Source organism: Hemitrygon akajei, chromosome 5 (assembly GCF_048418815.1).
Source record: "Hemitrygon akajei chromosome 5, sHemAka1.3, whole genome shotgun sequence".
Taxonomy (NCBI): Eukaryota; Metazoa; Chordata; class Chondrichthyes; order Myliobatiformes; family Dasyatidae; genus Hemitrygon; species Hemitrygon akajei.
In genome coordinates, this window is record NC_133128.1 from 131,579,345 (window position 1) to 131,598,236 (window position 18,892).

Genomic DNA, 18,892 nt, shown 5'->3' on the forward strand with positions numbered 1-18,892 from the left:
GTTGTCCACTCTCCTCTTATCTGATTCCTTCTTCTCCAGCCCTTTGCCTTTTCCACTTATCAACTCCCAGTTCTTTACTCTTTCCCCCTTCACCCCTCCACCTTCCCACGTGCTCCTGACTTCACCTATCACCCAGATTTTTCTCCTTAAGCTCCCCCTACCTACTTAAACTGGCATCTTCCCCTTTATTTTCCAGTCCTGATAAAGAATCGCAGCCTTAAACATCGATAGATTCCTCTCCATAGATGCTGTCTGGCCTGCTGAGTTCCTCCAGTATTTTGTGGTGTTGCTCATGATTTCTAGCATCTGCAGAATTCTTGTTTTAAATTTTATCCTTGCTGTCACCCCATACCCATCTCTGTTTACCATTTGTGTTAATTATTGTTCTTCAACAATATTGTCACAGTTTTGATGAATTAGTTTTAGAGTATAGTCACTAATGTACATAAGCTTGGTATTCAGTTTACATAGAACGTTGAACAATACAGCACAGTACAGGCCCTTTGGCCCACAACGTCATGTCGACCCTTAAACTCTGCCTCCCATATAACCCCCTCCTTAAAATCTTCCATATACCTGTCTAGTACTCTCTTAAATTTCACTAGTGTATCTGCCTCCACCACTGACTCAGGCGCTGCATTCCACACACCAACCACTCTCCGAGTAAAAAACCTTCCTTTAATATCTCCCTTGAACTTTCCACCCCCTTACCTTAAAGCCATGTCCTCCTGTATTGAGCAGTGGTGCCCTGGGGAAGAGGTGCTGGCTGTCCACTCTATCTATTCCTCTTAATATCTTGTATACCTCTATCATGTCTCCTCTCATCCTCCTTCTCTCCAGAGAGTAAAGCCCTAGCTCCCTTAATCTCTGATCATTATGCATACTCTCTAAACCAGGCAGCATCCTGGTAAATCTCCTCTGTACCTTTTCCAATGCTTCCACATCCTTCCTATAGTGAGGCAACCAGAACTGGACACAGTACTCCAAGTGTGGCCTAACCAGAGTTTTATAGAGCTGCACACACAAAATGCTGGTGGAACACAGCAGGCCAGGCAGCATCTATAGGGAGAAGTACTGTCAATGTTTCGAGCCAAGACCCTTCGTCAGGACACTGTCAGTCCTGACGAAGGGTCTTGGCCTGAAACATCGACAGTGCTTCTCCCTATAGATGCTGCCTGGCCTGCTGCATTCCACCAGCATTTTGTGTGTGTTGCTTGAATTTCTAGCATCTGCAGATTTCCTCGTGTTTACTTTTATAGAGCCGCATCATTACATCGCGACTCTTAAACTCTATCCCTCGACTTATGAAAGCTAACACTCCATAAGCTTTCTTAACTACCCTATCTACCTGTAAGGCAATTTTCAGGGATCTGTGGACATGTACCCCCAGATCCCTCTGCTCCTCCACACTTCCAAGTATCTTGCCATTTACTTGGTACTCTGCCTTGGAGTTTGTCCTTCCAAAGTGTATCACCTCACATTTCTCTGGGTTGAACTCCATCTGCCACTTCTCAGCCCACTTCTGCATCCTATCAATGTCTCTCTACAATCTTCGACAATCCACAATACCACAAACCTTTGTGATGTCTGAAAACTTGCCAACCCACCCTTCTACCCCTATATCTAGGTTGTTAATAAAAATCACGAAAAGTAGAGGTCCCAGAACCAATCCTTGTGGGACACCACTAGTCACAACCCTCCAGTCCGAATATACTCCCTCCACCATGACCCTCTGCTTTCTGCAGGCAAGCCAATTCTGAATCCACCTGGCCAAACTTCCCTGAATCCCATGCCATCTGACTTTTTGAATAAGCCCACCGTGTGGTACCTTGTCAAATGCCTTATTAAAATCCATGTAGTTCACATCCACTGCACTACCCTGACCTATCTGCCTGCTCACCTCCTCAAAGAACTCTATCAGGCTTGTTAGACACGATCTGCCCTTCACAAAGCCATGCTGACTGTCCTTGATCAGACCATGATTCTCTAAATGCCCATAGATTCTATCTCTAAGAATCTTTTCCAACAGCTTTCCCACCACAGAAGTAAGGCTCACTGGTCTGTAATTACCCAGACTATCCCTACTACCTTTTTTGAACAAGGGGACAACATTCGCCTCCCTCCAATCCTCTGGTACCATTCCTGTGGACAACGAGGACATAAAGATCCTAGCCAGAGGCTCAGCAATCTCTTCCCTTGCCTCGTGGAGCAGCTTGGGGAACATTCCATCAGGCCCCGGGGACTTATCTGTCCTAATGTATTTTAACAACTCCAACACCTCTTCTCCCTTAATATCAACATGCTCCAGAACATCAACCTCACTCATATTGTCCTCACCGTCATCAAGTTCCCTCTCATTGGTGAATACCGAAGAGAAGTAATCATTGAGGACCTCGCTCACTTCCACAGCCTCCAGGCACATCTTCCCACCTTTTTCTCTAATTGGTCCTATCTTCACTCCTGTCAACCTTTTCTTCTTCACATAATTGAAGAATGCTTTTGGGTTTCCTTTGCCCTACATGCCAAGGCCTTCTCATGCTCCCTTCTTGCTCTCCTCAGCCCCTTCTTAAGTTCCTTTCTTGCTACCCTATATTCCTCAATAGACCCATCTGATCCTTGCTTCCTAAACCTCACGTATGCTGCTTTCTTCCACCTGACTAGATTCTCCACCTCACTTGTCACCCATGGTTCCTTCACCCTACCATTCTTTATCTTCCTCATCGGGACAAGTTTATACCTAATATCCTGCAAGATATCCCTAAACATCGACCATATATCCATAGTACATTTCCCTGCAAAGACATCATCCCAATTCATACCCACAAGTTCTAACCTTATAGCCTCATAATTTGCCCTTCCCCAATTAAAAATTTTCCTGTCCTCTCTGATTCTATCCTTTTCCATGATAATGTTAAAGGCCAGGGAGCGGTGGTCACTGTCCCCCAGATGCTCACCCACCGAGAGATCTGTGACCTGATCCGGTTTGTTACCTAATACTAGATCTAGTATGGCATCCCCCCAGTCGGCCTGTCAATATACTGTGACAGGAATCCATCCTGGACACACGTAACAAACTCTGCCCCGTCTAAACCCTTAGAACTAATCAGGTGTCAATCAATATAAGGGAAGTTAAAGTCACCCATGATAACAACCCTGTTATTTTTGCACCTTTCCAAACCTGCCTCCCAATCTGCTCCTCGGTATCTCTGCTGCTACCAGGAGGCCTATAGAATACTCCCAATAGAGTAACTGCTCCCTTCCTGTTCTTGACTTCTATCCATACTTACTCAAAAGAGGATCCTGCTACATTACCCACCCTTTCTGTAGCTGTAATAGTATCCCTGACCAGTAATGCCACCCCTCCTCCCCTTTCCCCCCCTCTCTATCCCTTTCAAAGCGCTGAAGTCCAGGAATATTGAGAATGCATTCCTGCCCTGGTGCCAGCCAAGTCTCTGTAATGGCCACTACATCATAATTCCATGTATGTATCCAAGCTCTTAGCTCATCTCCTTTGTTCCTGAAGCTTCTTGCATTGAAGTACATGCACTTTAGCCCTTCTACCTTACTACCTTTACACCCTTTATTCTGTTTCTCTTTCCTCAAAGCCTCTTTATATGTTAGATCTGGCTTTACTCCATGCACTATACTTACAGTTCTCTCTTGACCTTTATCCTCCTCCACCTCACTATCTGCTAACACTCTAGTTCCCCTCCCTCTGCAAATCTAGTTTAAACCCTCCGGAGCAGCACCAGCAAACCTCCCCGCAAGGATGTTGGTCCCCCTCCAGTTCAGGTGCAACCCGCCCCGCCGGAACAGGTCCCACCTTCCCTGGAACAAGGCCCAATTGTCCAGAATCATGAAGCCCTCCCTCCTGCACCAACTCCTTAGCCACGTATTTAGCTGCATTATCTTCCTATTTCTAGACTCACTAGCAGGTGGTACGGGTAGTAATCCTGAGATTGCAACCCTGGAGGTCCTGTCCTTCAACTTTGCACCTAACTCCCTAAATTCTCTTTGCAGGACCTCCTCCTTCTTCCTATCCACATCATTGGTCTCTACATGAACCACGACATCTGGCTGCTCACCCTCCCTCTTGAGAATACTGAAAACTCAATCCGAGATATCGCGGACCCTGGCACCAGGGACACAACAGACCATCCAGTATTCTCGATCTCTTCCACAGAACCTCTTATGTGTCCCCCTAACAATTGAACCCCCCTTTCACTACTGCTCTCCTCTTTTCCCTTCTTCCCTTCTGAGCTGAGGGTCCAGTCTCAGTGCCAGAGACGCAACCACTGCAGCTTGTCCCTGGTAGGTCGACCCCACCCATAGTATCCAAAACTGTATACTTATTATCAGTGGGAATGGCCACAGGGGTGCTCTGCTAATTCTGTCTATTCCCTTTCCCTCTCCTGACAGTCACCCAACTACCTGCCTCCTGACTTTTAGGGGTGACCATCTCCCTGTAACTCCTGTCTATTTCTGCCTCTGCCTCACAAATGAGCCGAAGTTCATCCAGCTCCAGCTCCAGTTCCCTAACTCAGATTGTCAGGAGCTGCAGCTGGATGCACCTTTCGCAGGTGTAGTCATCAGGGACAGCTGTGCTCGCCCTGACTTCCCACATACTGCAAACGGAGCACTCAACTGCCCTAACTGCTGCCTCTATTACCTACTCCTAAGTTAATTACAGTTATTAAAAGAACTTACCCGGCCTTACCTCCCTGGGAGCAAGCTCGTCCTCAGCCTCTGCTCACTGAAGCCTCTTGAGCCAAAGCCTTTCTACTCTGTCTCCCTCTACTCCATCGCCCGCTTCTACATTGCCCGCTCCGTTATTCTGCTGGCTCTTTAAACTTTCCCGCTGTATCACCGGCCGACTTTCACACGCTTGCGCAGTCGTGCCCCGTTCAAACTGCCGAAGAAAAATGCACTTAGTCCTGCTCTATACATTAAGTAGTAGGTTTCCTCACACTGGCCAGGTCACCAAGGCAAACTTAATACCATTTCTTTGAAATTATGCCATGGCTATTAGAGAAAGCAGAAAAGATCCTTGAGTTTAAACCCTCGTCCATTGGAAAATACACCTGATAATGCAGCAATGCTTTAGTATTGCATTGGAAGGCCAGCCTCAACTTCAATGTTGCTCTTTCAACTCAGTATTTTGCTCCAGAGAGCAGGAGAGGTTGGCAGATATGGCAATACAGAGAGGCAATTGCAGCTTCTGGGAGCAGAACATAAACAGAGATAAGAATAAGAGCAGAGGCATTCATCGCTGATGACTTTGTGAGGTAAAGAACAGGTAACTACAAAGAGAAACAGAAATACTGATGAGATGAAGTTCCACCACTGTTTCTCAAGTTCTATTCACAGGCAATATTTCCAGTGGATGTCAACTTTAGAGTTCTCAGCTTGGGTCTTCTGCTTTTTACTGATTCATTCAATCAACTAGCCTCCTAAAAGCAATTCAGTTGAGGTTTTATAATTGCTATGTTCATTTATATGCATATTTTTGGCTTTATTATTGCTTCTATCTCCAGGCTTTTAGTGACTTTCCCGCCACTTTACTCTTTCTAAATACATCTCTGTCCTTCATGTTTCTTTCAATTCACCATTCCTCTATATTCTACTTTCCTGAATTCCTACCTCAGTCTTTAGATCTTCCTAACCTCCTCCCCTGACCGTTTCCCAGGTTCAAATCCCTAAGGTAATTTGCCTCTTTTGGCTTTTAGTATTCCTCATGAATAACTAACTCTACTGTCGTTATTCTCCCGCTAACTTTCTTACCCACAGATAATCTTCCTAATCTTCTTCTCCTCCAGTGCTGGCCTAATAGATTTGCCATAATCAACGTCTCCTCATCCCTCCTGAAATCTTGTTCACTTGAGAGCAGGGCCTTTGCCATCCATGAGCACTTTGTGAGCAACTGTAATGACATCGAGGATAAACTTTGAGAAAACACAGAACCCTTACATCTGGGATATTGTCTCACAGGCTGCCTTCAAGTGAGATCATAAATCCCATCTCAGCACAACCCTTCCTCCTCGCTCGTGTTACTCTCATGTTCCAACTCGCTCAGGCCTCACTTAAAACTCTCACTGTACACCACCCTCCCAATCGCCATAACAATTTTCACCAATGCTTTCTTTTCAGCTGACATACGAGTTCATCTCTGACCCATATGAGGGTTTCCCATGTTCCAAAGACATAGGAGTTAGGGTTAGGGAGTTGCTGGCAGACCATGTTGATGCGGGCAGCATGGTGTCATTAATTTCCTTCAGGATAAATGAAGTTTTATCTTATCTTAACTGCGGGCTGCCCTTGCATGTCCGTGGACTATGTTGGTCCCTGAGGCAAACAATGTAGTTCACTGTATGTTTCAATGTACATGTGACAAATAAAGATAATCTTTATCTTTAATCTACTGTGCATAGTGACTGCAGGGCCCTCCCTCGCCCATCAGCAGTGGGCGACTTCAGTAAGACTGTAGAGCTCGAGGTGGGAAAGGTATGGGCATTCAAAGCTGGTCTAGCCATTGAAAAACCAAACAAATAAAAAGATGGCGTCATGCGTGGCAGTAAGTGTCTGCAATTAGCATAACGATGTAACAAACACAGAGTGTTGAAAACTCGGACTGGACATTGAAGTTCGAAGGAAACACTTTACTTCACACTTTGCCAACTATCTGCCCGGTTTGCTCTTCAGTTTTGCCAGAAGTTAAAATCATTAGTCACACATTATGGCTCCAATTTCTGTAAATAAGGAAGAAGGGACCACCCCTGACTCTGACTATGACACCAGAATAACATCAGCTATGCCAAGATTCGACTTTCTGAAGGGCAGGGCCACACTGCGAATGGGAACCATAGCGCCGACGTGAGTAAAACAGCTTTCGGCAAAAATGTACAAAAACTTGTCCACTTGCTAAACTGTCATAGCATGCAGGACTTGCACTAATATGTGTCAAAGTTCTTCTGCTTTGTGAGCTTTGTCCTTGTTGCAGTATAGAGAGTAAACCATGGCTGATAGCAGCCAGGATCACAAAAAGGATTTAACACCAGGCAGAACTGACAAGTTCACTAGCTGGCTGATCTAATCCACAAAATTCCCATTTAAGCAATAATAAAACTAATCCACCAAAACTTCCAAGATTCTAGATGTCACCCGGATCGGATAGGGCCCAAGTGCGGAGCAGGAGACTCTGAAGTGGGTCGATAGTTCACAGAATTTAATGCGAACAATGTCAAAGGGAAAAGAAAACAATAAACACTAGGCCAAACATGGCCGTTGACTAAAACACTCAAATAGAAAATGAAGCCTACACTGCGGCTGAAAAGAACAACTGAGAATATAACGAATACTGCTCGTCTTCAGAGTCAGTTGACTCGACAGTCCAATTTCTCAGGCAAGGCGGAGTGCAAGCAGGCAGCGAAGCGTTGCTGTGCTGTGTCCAAGTCTCGACAAATACTACGACAGAATGAATGGAGTTAAATACTATCACAATGAAATAATAATTAGCTGACATGTGCACATTCACGAGCGCAATTGCTGAATCTGCTGCGCTGCTGAATCCGTGGCTGTGACACTAGATTCTGGACTCAAATTTATTGATCAAGTACATCGAAACACATAGTGAAATGTGTCATTTGTGTTAACAGCCAGCACACCCGAGGGGGTGCCGAGGGCAGACAGCAAGTTTCGCCACACCTTCCAGCACCAACATAACATGGCCACAATGTAGAACACTGTAAGCAATGAAACAACAGCAAAACAAGCCCCATTCCTCCCTCCCACCCACACGCATATAGAGCCTCCTCAGCCTCAAGCCTCCAGCATATTTGGAATGGGACATGTACATAGATATCGGCCTTTGATTAACCAACATACTCACAGAGATTTGCAGACTTGGGCTCTGACCAACAGGCCTTGACCTTCTAACTTCCCATTTGACCCTTGGCCTTCAGTCCTCAACATCAACCCCAGGCTCCACTGATCACTAAACACCAGGCCCCGAGCTTTGGACAATGATGATGGGACCTTGTCCAATATGCCTCCAACTCCAATCTCCCTGATTCGTGATCAGTGGGTCAGCATGCCTCGTTCCTCCTGCTCGCATGGAATTCTGACTCCAACCCAGTCCTTCAGCCTGTTCAGAGTGAAGGACAGTAATTTCCTCTCCACAGTCACACCCTGACCTGTTCAGGGTGAAGGACAGTAATTTCCTCTCCACAGTCACTCCCAGAACCAACAACACACTGACCTGGGGTGGGGAGGCGGGGATGGTCAATGGGTCAATCAATTCATCCACCCACAAAGGCACCCAATGAATAAGAGTCAACACAAATGTCACTGAGGCACAAATGTGAAATCCCTCAGCAAAAACTGTCACCAACGAAGATCTGAATGGTGGCAGCAAGATTGTTTCAATTTACAAGGCCATGTCTCAAGTACTGTTGGCATAAATTACACTTCTATCCACTCAGTCTAAGCTGCAAGAGAAATGTGCTTTTAGATACAATGTGGACTGATAATAGTTTAAACAATGCTTAATACACGATGCAACAATTGTTCTGTCACTTAATCCGCGCATGAGATCATATGCTGTGAAGCCAAGCTTTGGCAATTTTAAGTCTTTGTTATCTAGGATTTGGCCTGTCATTGGCTCTAACTGTGAATGTTTTATAGAGTATTTACACTGCAGAACAGTTTAATCAAATTAAGCATCTTGGGGTGATTCTAAGTTGAAATGTTTACATATAATTTTAATAGAATTCATACAACAGAAAAATAGTCATTTGATTCAGCTGTAACTGTTCTGCAATAGTGTTATAAACCAGATGTCTTTCCTCACCAAATGCATTTAAATCCTTCAGGAACTCTTCCCCTTGAGTTCAAGTTCAGTTTATCGTCATTCAGCTGTACACATATATATGACCAAATGAAACAACGTTCATCCAGTCCAAGGTGCACAATGTGGTACATGTAACTCACGCACATAACATAAAGTGGTATTACCACAATAATAACGTAGATGAGCGACACAAGTTGAAAACTAAACAGTATGATGTTACTGGCACTTTATATGTGATGAGACCTGGGTGGTAGCAGGAGTTCAGTGCTCTTACGGTCTGGGGAAAGAAGCTATTTCCAATTTAACAGTTTGTGTCCTAACGCTATAGTGCCTCCTGTCTCATGGGAGGGGGTCAAAGAGATTGTTGGACAGATGGGAGGGATCATTGACAATGATAAGGGCCTTGAATGTGCAATACTCCGATGAATATCTCTAATATGGGGAAAAGAGACCCCACCCTTTGTCCTCGCAATCCTTTGTAGTATCTTGCAGCCAGCTGCCTTGCAATTCCCGTACCAGAACGCAGCTAAAGAAGACACTCTTAATGGAGCTCCTATAAAAATTGGTTAGAATGGGAAGTGGGAAGGGAGCCTCACTCGCCTCCACCTTCTCAGGAAGTGGAGATGCTGCTGTGCTTTCGTGACCGAAGAGTTGAGGGACCAGGTGAGATCTCCATTATGCGTCCTCCCAGAAACCTAACTCTCTCCATGGAGGAGCCGTTTATGTGCAGAGTGAAGAGTAGTCAGCCTGTGCCTTCCTAAAGTTCATAATCATCTCTTTAGCCTTGTCCATGTTGAGACTGAAATTGTTGTGCTGGCACCATTCTACCAGCACTCAACCTCTGCTCTGTACATCGCCCCATTGTCATTGCTGATGAGGCCAACCACTGTTGTGTCATTATCGAATCTGATGGTTCATCTTGACCTGGATCTAGCAGTGCAGTCTTGCATCAGCGACGTGAACAGCAGTGGGCTGAGCACCCTGGGGAGAACCGGTGTCCAGCATGATGGAGCTAATGATGTTTCTGCCAACATGGACTGACCGAGGCCTTTCTGTCAAGAAGTCCAGGATCCAGTTGCAGAAAGAGGCATTGAGACCCAATGAGGACAGTTTACCCATCAATAGACAATAGGTGCAGGAGTAGGCCATTCGGCCCTTCTAGCCAGCACCGCCATCACTGTGATCATGGCTGATCATACACAATCAGTACCCCGTTCCTGCCCTCTCCCCATATCCCTTGACCCCACTATCTATAAGAGCTCTATCTAACTCTCTCTTGAATGCATCCAGAGACTTGGCTTCCACTGCCTTCTGGGGCAGGGCATTCCACATATCCACCACTCTCTGGGTGAAAAAGTTATTCCACATCTCTGTTCTAAATGGCCTACCCCTTATTCTTAAACTGTGGCCTCTAGTTTTGGACTCACCCATCAGCGGGAACATGCTTCCTGCCTCCAGTGTGTCCAATCCCTTAATAATTTTATATGTTTCAATCAGATCCCCTCTCATCCTTCTAAATTCCAGTGTATACAAGCCCAGTCGCTCCAATCTTTCAACATATGACAGTCCCGCCATTCCGGGAATTAACCTTGTGAACCTACGCTGCACTCCCTCAATAGCAAGAATGTCCTTCCTCAAATTTGGAGACCAAAACTGCACGCAATACATCCAATGAGGTGACGGAGCAATGTGCCAACTTGAATACTGTTGGTTCTGCATCATCCGCTCATGGCTAAGATTCCTGATCAGGATTTCAACATCACACACTTTCTTAGAATTTTCTTTACCTTAGAAGATTCCACTTCAGTTCATTTCTCAAAAATCTTGTCTCTAGGAAAATGATTTCATGGTCATTATCGCCTACCTCTTTCCCCTCTATGTGTGGGTTGCCAATAATGATGCACAGGCCTCTATAACAGGAATGAAAATGACACTACAGCCAAACTTCTTCTGACCAAAGCAAACATACAAAGGCAAGAAACAATCATCCAGTGACTCTGGCCAAGAGAAGGGAATGAGCAGCCAGGAAATGTGTTGATACTGCAAGTGTGGGTTACTAAAATACACTTACATGTTTCTGTTCCCAGTCTCTGTTTATATTGACAGAAATATTGGAATTGGGGCTTACTTCCAAAAGAAGCGAAGAAAAGATTCTTGGCACTCAATTAGCGATTTTGTTGTGTGTTTTGGGGTGTGGGGTGTGGGGGAGAATGATTTTACTCTACATTCCTGTCAATGAACCTGATGGTGACTTGAATCCAAATTATGTCCAATGCTAGCTTTTGCCTTTAAAACCTGTGTAATGAGTCCATGAAAAAACCCATCATTTCCCTTTTGTAATTCTTTTTTCCATATAACCCAGATCAAAAGCTGGAACACATTTCTTTCTTTGGGCCTCTTGCATATGAAGCCTGTGAGACAGTCAAGAGCAACCAATACAACACAGAAATTGGAAAATAGCTGAACTCTCTTAGAAGAAGAAAGGTCTTTCTCTTTGCAGGGCTGCAAAGCATTAAATCTCAGACCCAGCCCTCTTTGTAAATAACAAGATTGTGGTGAGATAGAAGTGAAATGGAGAAAACTGCATTTAAGGAGAAAAATCATATGGAAATAATGACCCCTTTGGTCTGAGGCCAATGCAGACTGAACAGTTCCTTTGTGTGGCAAGGATGAAATGCATCTCCAATTTTTTATTTTTACTTTGCCTGAATAAAATGGACAGATCTCAGCCAGGAGAAACAGAAAACTTCTTGTGAAATTCATAAGCAGATGCTGGCAATACATTTTTCCCGACTTGCTCCTTGTGTGTCCCACTTAAATCCTTCTTCTTAAACCTGCGATCCCCAAGAAGAAGATTTTGACCATTGACCCTTTCTATGAGCCTCATGAACTTATACTCCACTGTAAAGCCCAGCCTATCCAGTCTCCCCTTATAACTCAAGTCTCCCAGTCTCAGCAGTATCTTTATGGATCTGTTCTGCATCCTCTCCAGCTTAATGCCATCCTTCCTATAGTTAGGTGATTGGAACTGCACAGGTGCTCCGAGTGTGGTCATACTGATATCTTGTACAGGTGTAACATGACGTCCCAATTCTAGTACTCCTGAACAGACGAAGGCAAGTGGGTCAAATGCCTTCTTTCACCACCCTCTATACCTGAATTTGAAGATCAAGACCTGCCACTAAACTCATAATCCACTGCACGGTGGTAATCACATATTATTGAGACCAGGACTCAATAAGTGTGAAATGATACACTTGGTAAAGTTGTATTTGAAGGCTAAGTATAGAGTTAATGACAGAATTCTTGGCAGTGTGGAGGAACAGAGGATCTTGGGGTCCACATCCAGAGATCCCTCAAAGTAGCCACACAAGTTAATAGGGTGGTTAGGAAGGTGTAGATGTGTTGGCCTTCATTATTAGGAGGAAATGAGTTCAACTGCTGCAAAGTAATGTTGCAGCTACAGCTATACGAGACCTCAGTTGGACCCCACTTGGAGTACTGTGCTCAGTTCTGGTCACATCACAACAGGAAGGATGTGGATACTATAGAGAGAGTGCAGAGGAGATTTACAACGATGTTGCCTGGATTGGGGAGTATGCCTTATGAGAATAGGTTGAGTGAACTTGGCCTTTTCTCCTTGGAGCGGCGGAGGACATGAGGTGACCTGATAGAGGTGTAGAAGATAATGAGAGGCATTGATCGTGTGGGTAGCCAGAGGCTTTTTCCCAGGGTTGAAATGGCTAACACGAGGGGGAATAGTTTTAAGGTGCTAGGCAGTAGGTCCAAGGGGGATGTCAGAGGTATGTTTTTCACACAGGGAGTGGTGGGTGCGTGGAAAGCACTGCCAATGAAACTGGTGGAGGCAGATAGTATAGGGTCTTTTTAGATATGTACATGGAGCTTAGAAAAATAGAGGGCTATGCGCTAGGGCAATTCTAGGCAGTTTTTAGAATTGGTTACATGGTCGGCACAACATTGTGTGCTGAAGGGCCTGTAATGGGCTGCAGATGTCTATGTTCTATGTCCTATAAAACCCTGTTAGACCACACTTGGAATATAGTGTCAAGCTCTGGTCACCTCATTATAGGAAGGATGTGGAAGCTTTAGAGAGGGTGCTGAGGAGATTTACCAGGATGCTGACTGGATTAGAGAGCTTGTCTTATGAGGGCAGGCTGAGCGAGCTTGGGCTTTTCTCTTTGGAGTGAAGCAAGGTGAGAAGTGACTTGATAGAGGTGTACAAGATGATATGAGGCATTGATAAAGTGGACAGCCGAAGGCTTTGCCCCAGGGCAGAAATTGTTATATGAGAGGCATAATTTTAAGGTGATTGGAGGAAAGGATAGGGGGATGTCAGAGGTAGGTTTTCTACACAGACTGGTGGGTAAGTGGAATGTACCGCAAGGGTTGGTGGAAAAGGAACATCAGTTAGGGACATTTAAGGGTGTCTTAGATCGGATGAATGAAAATGCGGGGCCACATAGGATGGAAGGGTTAGATCAACCTTGGAATATTTAAAAGGTCAGAACAATTTTGTGGCCATGGACCCATACTGTGCTGTCCTATTCTATCCTCTATATTCTCAGACTACCTCCAGCAGGCAGCTCAAATACAGGAAAAATACCAGCATAAAGCCCCCCAGCTTCAGAGGAAGGGCGAGCGTCCTTTCAACGTCCACTGTCTCCAGCACTGGGGTCTTCATGGCACTCGTCAGGCCACAGCAGGCAGATCACGCTGCTCACGTGCCCCACACTGGACTCCTGGAAGAAGCATTGCAGAACTGAGCTCTATCACGGGAAGAGATAATCATGCACACGAAGGAGAAAGTGCAACAGCTACACACACAGATTGCCGGAGGAATGCAGCAGGCCAGACAGCATCAATGCAGAGAAGTAGACATTCATTGTCTCAGGATGAGGCCCTTCATCAGGACTGGAAAGGAAGGGGGAAGCAGCCAGAGTGAGAAGGCAGGTGGAGGGGAAGGAGTAGAAGATGGCAGGTGAGAGCAAGTGAGGGGTAAGGTGGGTGATGGAGGAGGCGGCATGAGTAAGATGCAGGGAGATGATAGGTAAAAGAGAGTACGCTCTCCGGAATACAAGCTGAAATCTCGTCATTTGTGACAGTCACAGTATGAGACAAGCTGGAATCCGATCAACTATGACTGTCTCACTGTGAGACAAGCTGGAATTCCGTCACCTGTGACGGTCCCAGTGCGAGACAAGCTGGAACCCCTTTACAAATGACTGTCCCAGTGTGAGACAAGCTGGAATTCCTTCAACTGTCACTATCCCATTGGGAAACAAGCAGGAATTCCTTTACCTGTGACTGTCCCAGTGTAGGACAAGCTGGAATCCCTTCACCTGTGACTGTCCCAGTGACAGACAAGCAGGAATTCCTTTACCTGTGACTGTCCCAGTGTGAGACAAGCTGGAATTCCTTTATCTGTTTCTGTCCTAGTGTGAGACAAGCTGGAATCACTTTACCTGTCACTGTCCCAGTGTGAGACATGCTGGAATTCCTTTACCTGTGACTGTCCCAGTGTGAGACAAGCTGGAATTCCTTCACCTGTGAAGGTCCCAGTGTGAGACAAGCTGGAACCCCTTTACATATGACTGTCCCAGTGTGAGACAAGCTGGAATTCCTTCACCTGTCACTATCCCATTGTGAAACAAGCAGGAATACCTTTACCTGTGACTGTCCCAGTGTAGGACAAGCTGGAATCCCTTCACCTGTGACTGTCCCAGTGAGAGACAAGCAGGAATTCCTTTACCTGTGACTGTCCCAGTGTGAGACAAGCTGGAATTCCTTTACCTGTGACTGTCCCAGTGTGAGACAAGCTGGATTCACTTTACCTGTGATTCTCCCAGTGTGAGACATGCTGGACTTCCTTTACCTGTGACTGTCCCACTGTGAGACAAGCAGGAATCCCTTCACCTGTGACTGTCCCAGTGTGAGACAAGCAGGAATTCCTTTACCTGTGACAGTCCCAGTGTGGGACAAGCTGGAATCCCTTTACCTGTGACTGTCCCAGTGTGAGACATGCTGGACTTCCTTTACCTGTGACTGTCCCAGTGTGAGACAAGCAGGAATCCATTCACCGGTGACTGTCCCAGTATGAGACAAGCAGGAATTCCTTTACCTGTGACTGTCCCAGTGTGAGACAAGCTGGAATTCCTTCACCTGTGACTGTCCCAGTGAGAGACAAGCTGGAATCCCTTTACCTGCGACTGTCCCAGCGTGAGACAAGCTGGAATTCCTTCACCTGTCACTATCCCATTGTGAAACAAGCAGGAATACCTTTACCTGTGACTGTCCCAGTGTAGGACAAGCTGGAATCCCTTCACCTGTGACTGTCCCAGTGAGAGACAAGCAGGAATTCCTTTACCTGTGACTGTCCCAGTGTGAGACAAGCTGGAATTCCTTTACCTGTGACTGTCCCAGTGTGAGACAAGCTGGAATCACTTTACCTGTGATTCTCCCAGTGTGAGACATGCTGGACTTCCTTTACCTGTGACTGTCCCACTGTGAGACAAGCAGGAATCCCTTCACCTGTGACTGTCCCAGTGTGAGACAAGCAGGAATTCCTTTACCTGTGACAGTCCCAGTGTGGGACAAGCTGGAATCCCTTCACCTGTGACTGTCCCAGTGAGAGACAAGCTGGAATCCCTTTACCTGCGACTGTCCCAGTGTGAGACAAGCTGGAATCCCGTCAACTATGACTGTCTCACTGTGAGACAAGCTGGAATTCCTTCACCTGTGACTGTCCCAGTGTGAGACAAGCTGGAACCCCTTTACATATGACTGTCCCAGTGTGAGACAAGCTGGAATTCCTTCACCTGTGACTATCCCATTGTGAAACAAGCAGGAATTCCTTTACCTGTGACTGTCCCAGTGTAGGACAACTGGAATCCCTTCACCTGTGACTGTCCCAGTGAGAGACAACAGGAATTCCTTTACCTGTGACTGTCACAGTGTGAGACAAGCTGGAATTCCTTTACCTGTGACTGTCCCAGTGTGAGACAAGCTGGGATCACTTTACCTGTGACACTCCCAGTGTGAGACATGCTGGAATTCCTTTACCTGTGACTGTCCCAGTGTGACACAATCAGGAATCCCTTCACCTGTGCTTGTCCCAGTGTGAGACAAGCAGGAATTCCTTTACCTGTGACTGTCCCAGTCTGGGACAAGATGGAATCCCTTCACCTGTGACTGTCCCAGTGAGAGACAAGCTGGAATCCCTTTACCTGTGACTGTCCCAGTGAGAGACAAGCTGGAATCCCTTTACCTGTGAATGTCCCAGTGTGGGACAAGCTGGAACCCTTCATAGGTCACTGTCCCAGTGTGAGACAAGCTGGAATCCCTTCACCTGTGACTGTCCCAATGTCGGACAAGCTGGAATCCCGTCACCTGTGACTGTCTGAGTGTGAGACAAGCTTGAATCCCTTTACCTGTGACTGTCCAAGTGTGAGACAAGATGGAATTCCTTTACCTGTGACCGTCCCAGTGTGAGACAGGCTGGAATCCATTTACCTGTCACTGTCCCAGTGTGAGACAAGCTGGAATTCCTTCATCTGTGACTGTCCCAGTGTGAGACAAGCTGGAATTCCTTTATCTGTTTCTGTCCTAGTGTGAGACAAGCTGGAATCACTTTACCTGTCACTGTCCCAGTGTGAGACATGCTGGAATTCCTTTACCTGTGACTGTCCCAGTGTGAGACAAGCTGGAATTCCTTCACCTGTGAAGGTCCCAGTGTGAGACAAGCTGGAACCCCTTTACATATGACTGTCCCAGTGTGAGACAAGCTGGAATTCCTTCACCTGTCACTATCCCATTGTGAAACAAGCAGGAATACCTTTACCTGTGACTGTCCCAGTGTAGGACAAGCTGGAATCCCTTCACCTGTGACTATCCCAGTGAGAGACAAGCAGGAATACCTTTACCTGTGACTGTCCCAGTGTGAAACAAGCTGGAATTCCTTTACCTGTGACTGTCCCAGTGTGAGACAAGCTGGAATCACTTTACCTGTGATTCTCCCAGTGTGAGACATGCTGGACTTCCTTTAGCTGTGACTGTCCCACTGTGAGACAAGCAGGAATCCCTTCACCTGTGACTGTCCCAGTGTGAGACAAGCAGGAATTCCTTTACCTGTGACAGTCCCAGTGTGGGACAAGCTGGAATCCCTTTACCTGTGACTGTCCCAGTGTGAGACATGCTGGACTTCCTTTACCTGTGACTGTCCCAGTGTGAGACAAGCAGGAATTCCTTTACCTGTGACTGTCCCAGTGTGAGACAAGCTGGAATTCCTTCACCTGTGACTGTCCCAGTGAGAGACAAGCTGGAATCCCTTTACCTGCGACTGTCCCAGTGTGAGACAAGCTAGAATTCCTTCACCTGTCACTATCCCATTGTGAAACAAGCAGGAATACCTTTACCTGTGACTGTCCCAGTGTAGGACAAGCTGGAATCCCTTCACCTGTGACTGTCCCAGTGACAGACAAGCAGGAATTCCTTTACATGTGACTGCCCCAGTGTGAGACAAGCTGGAATTCCTTTACCTGTGACTGTCCCAGTGTGAGACAAGCTGGAATCACTTTACCTGTGATTCTCCCAGTGTGAGACATGCTGGACTTCCTTTACCTGTGACTGTCCCACTGTGAGACAAGCAGGAATCCCTTCACCTGTGACTGTCCCAGTGTGAGACAAGCAGGAATTCCTTTACCTGTGACAGTCCCAGTGTGAGACAAGCTGGAATCCCGTCAACTATGACTGTCTCACTGTGAGACAAGCTGGAATTCCTTCACCTGTGACTGTCCCAGTGTGAGACAAGCTGAAACCCCTTTACATATGACTTTCCCAGTGTGAGACAAGCTGGAATTCCTTCACCTGTGACTATCCCATTGTGAAACAAGCAGGAATTCCTTTACCTGTGACTGTCCCAGTGTAGGACAACTGGAATCCCTTTACCTGTGACTGTCCCAGTGAGAGACAACAGGAATTCCTTTACCTGTGACTGTCCCAGTGTGAGACAAGCTGGAATTCCTTTACCTGTGACTGTCCCAGTGTGAGACAAGCTGGGATCACTTTACCTGTGACACACCCAGTGTGAGATCTGCAGGAATTCCTTTACCTGTGACTGTCCCAGTGTGACACAATCAGGAATCCCTTCACCTGTGCTTGTCCCAGTGTGAGACAAGCAGGAATTCCTTTACCTGTGACTGTCCCAGTGTGGGACAAGATGGAATCCCTTCACCTGTGACTGTCCCAGTGAGAGACAAGCTGGAATCCCTTTACCTGTGACTGTCCCAGTGAGAGACAAGCTGGAATCCCTTTACCTGTGAATGTCCCAGTGTGGGACAAGCTGGAATTCCTTTACCTGTGACTGTCCCAGTGTGAGAAAAGCTGGAATCCCTTCACCTGTGACTGTCCCAATGTCGGACAAGCTGGAATCCCGTCACCTCTGACTGTCTGAGTGTGAGACAAGCTTGAATCCCTTTACCTGTGACTGTCCCAGTGTGAGACAAGATGGAATTCCTTTACCTGTGACCGTCCCAGTGTGAGACAAGCTGGAATCCCTTTACCTGTCACTGTCCCAGTGTGAGACAAGCTGGAATTCCTTCATCTGTGACTGTCCCAGTGTGAGACAAGCTGGAATTCCTTTATCTGTTTCTGTCCTAGTGTGAGACAAGCTGGAATCTCTTTACCTGTGACTGTCCCAGTGTGAGACAAGCTGGAGTTCCTTCACCTGTGACTGTCCCAGTGAAAGACAAGCTGGAATCCCTTTACCTGCGACTGTCCCAGTGTGAGACAAGCTGGAATTCCTTCACCTGTCACTATCCCATTGTGAAACAAGCAGGAATACCTTTACCTGTGACTGTCCCAGTGTAGGACAAGCTGGAATCCCTTCACCTGTGACTGTCCCAGTGAGAGACAAGCAGGAATTCCTTTACCTGTGACTGTCCCAGTGTGAGACAAGCTGGAATTCCTTTACCTGTGACTGTCCCAGTGTGAGACAAGCTGGAATCACTTTACCTGTGATTCTCCCAGTGT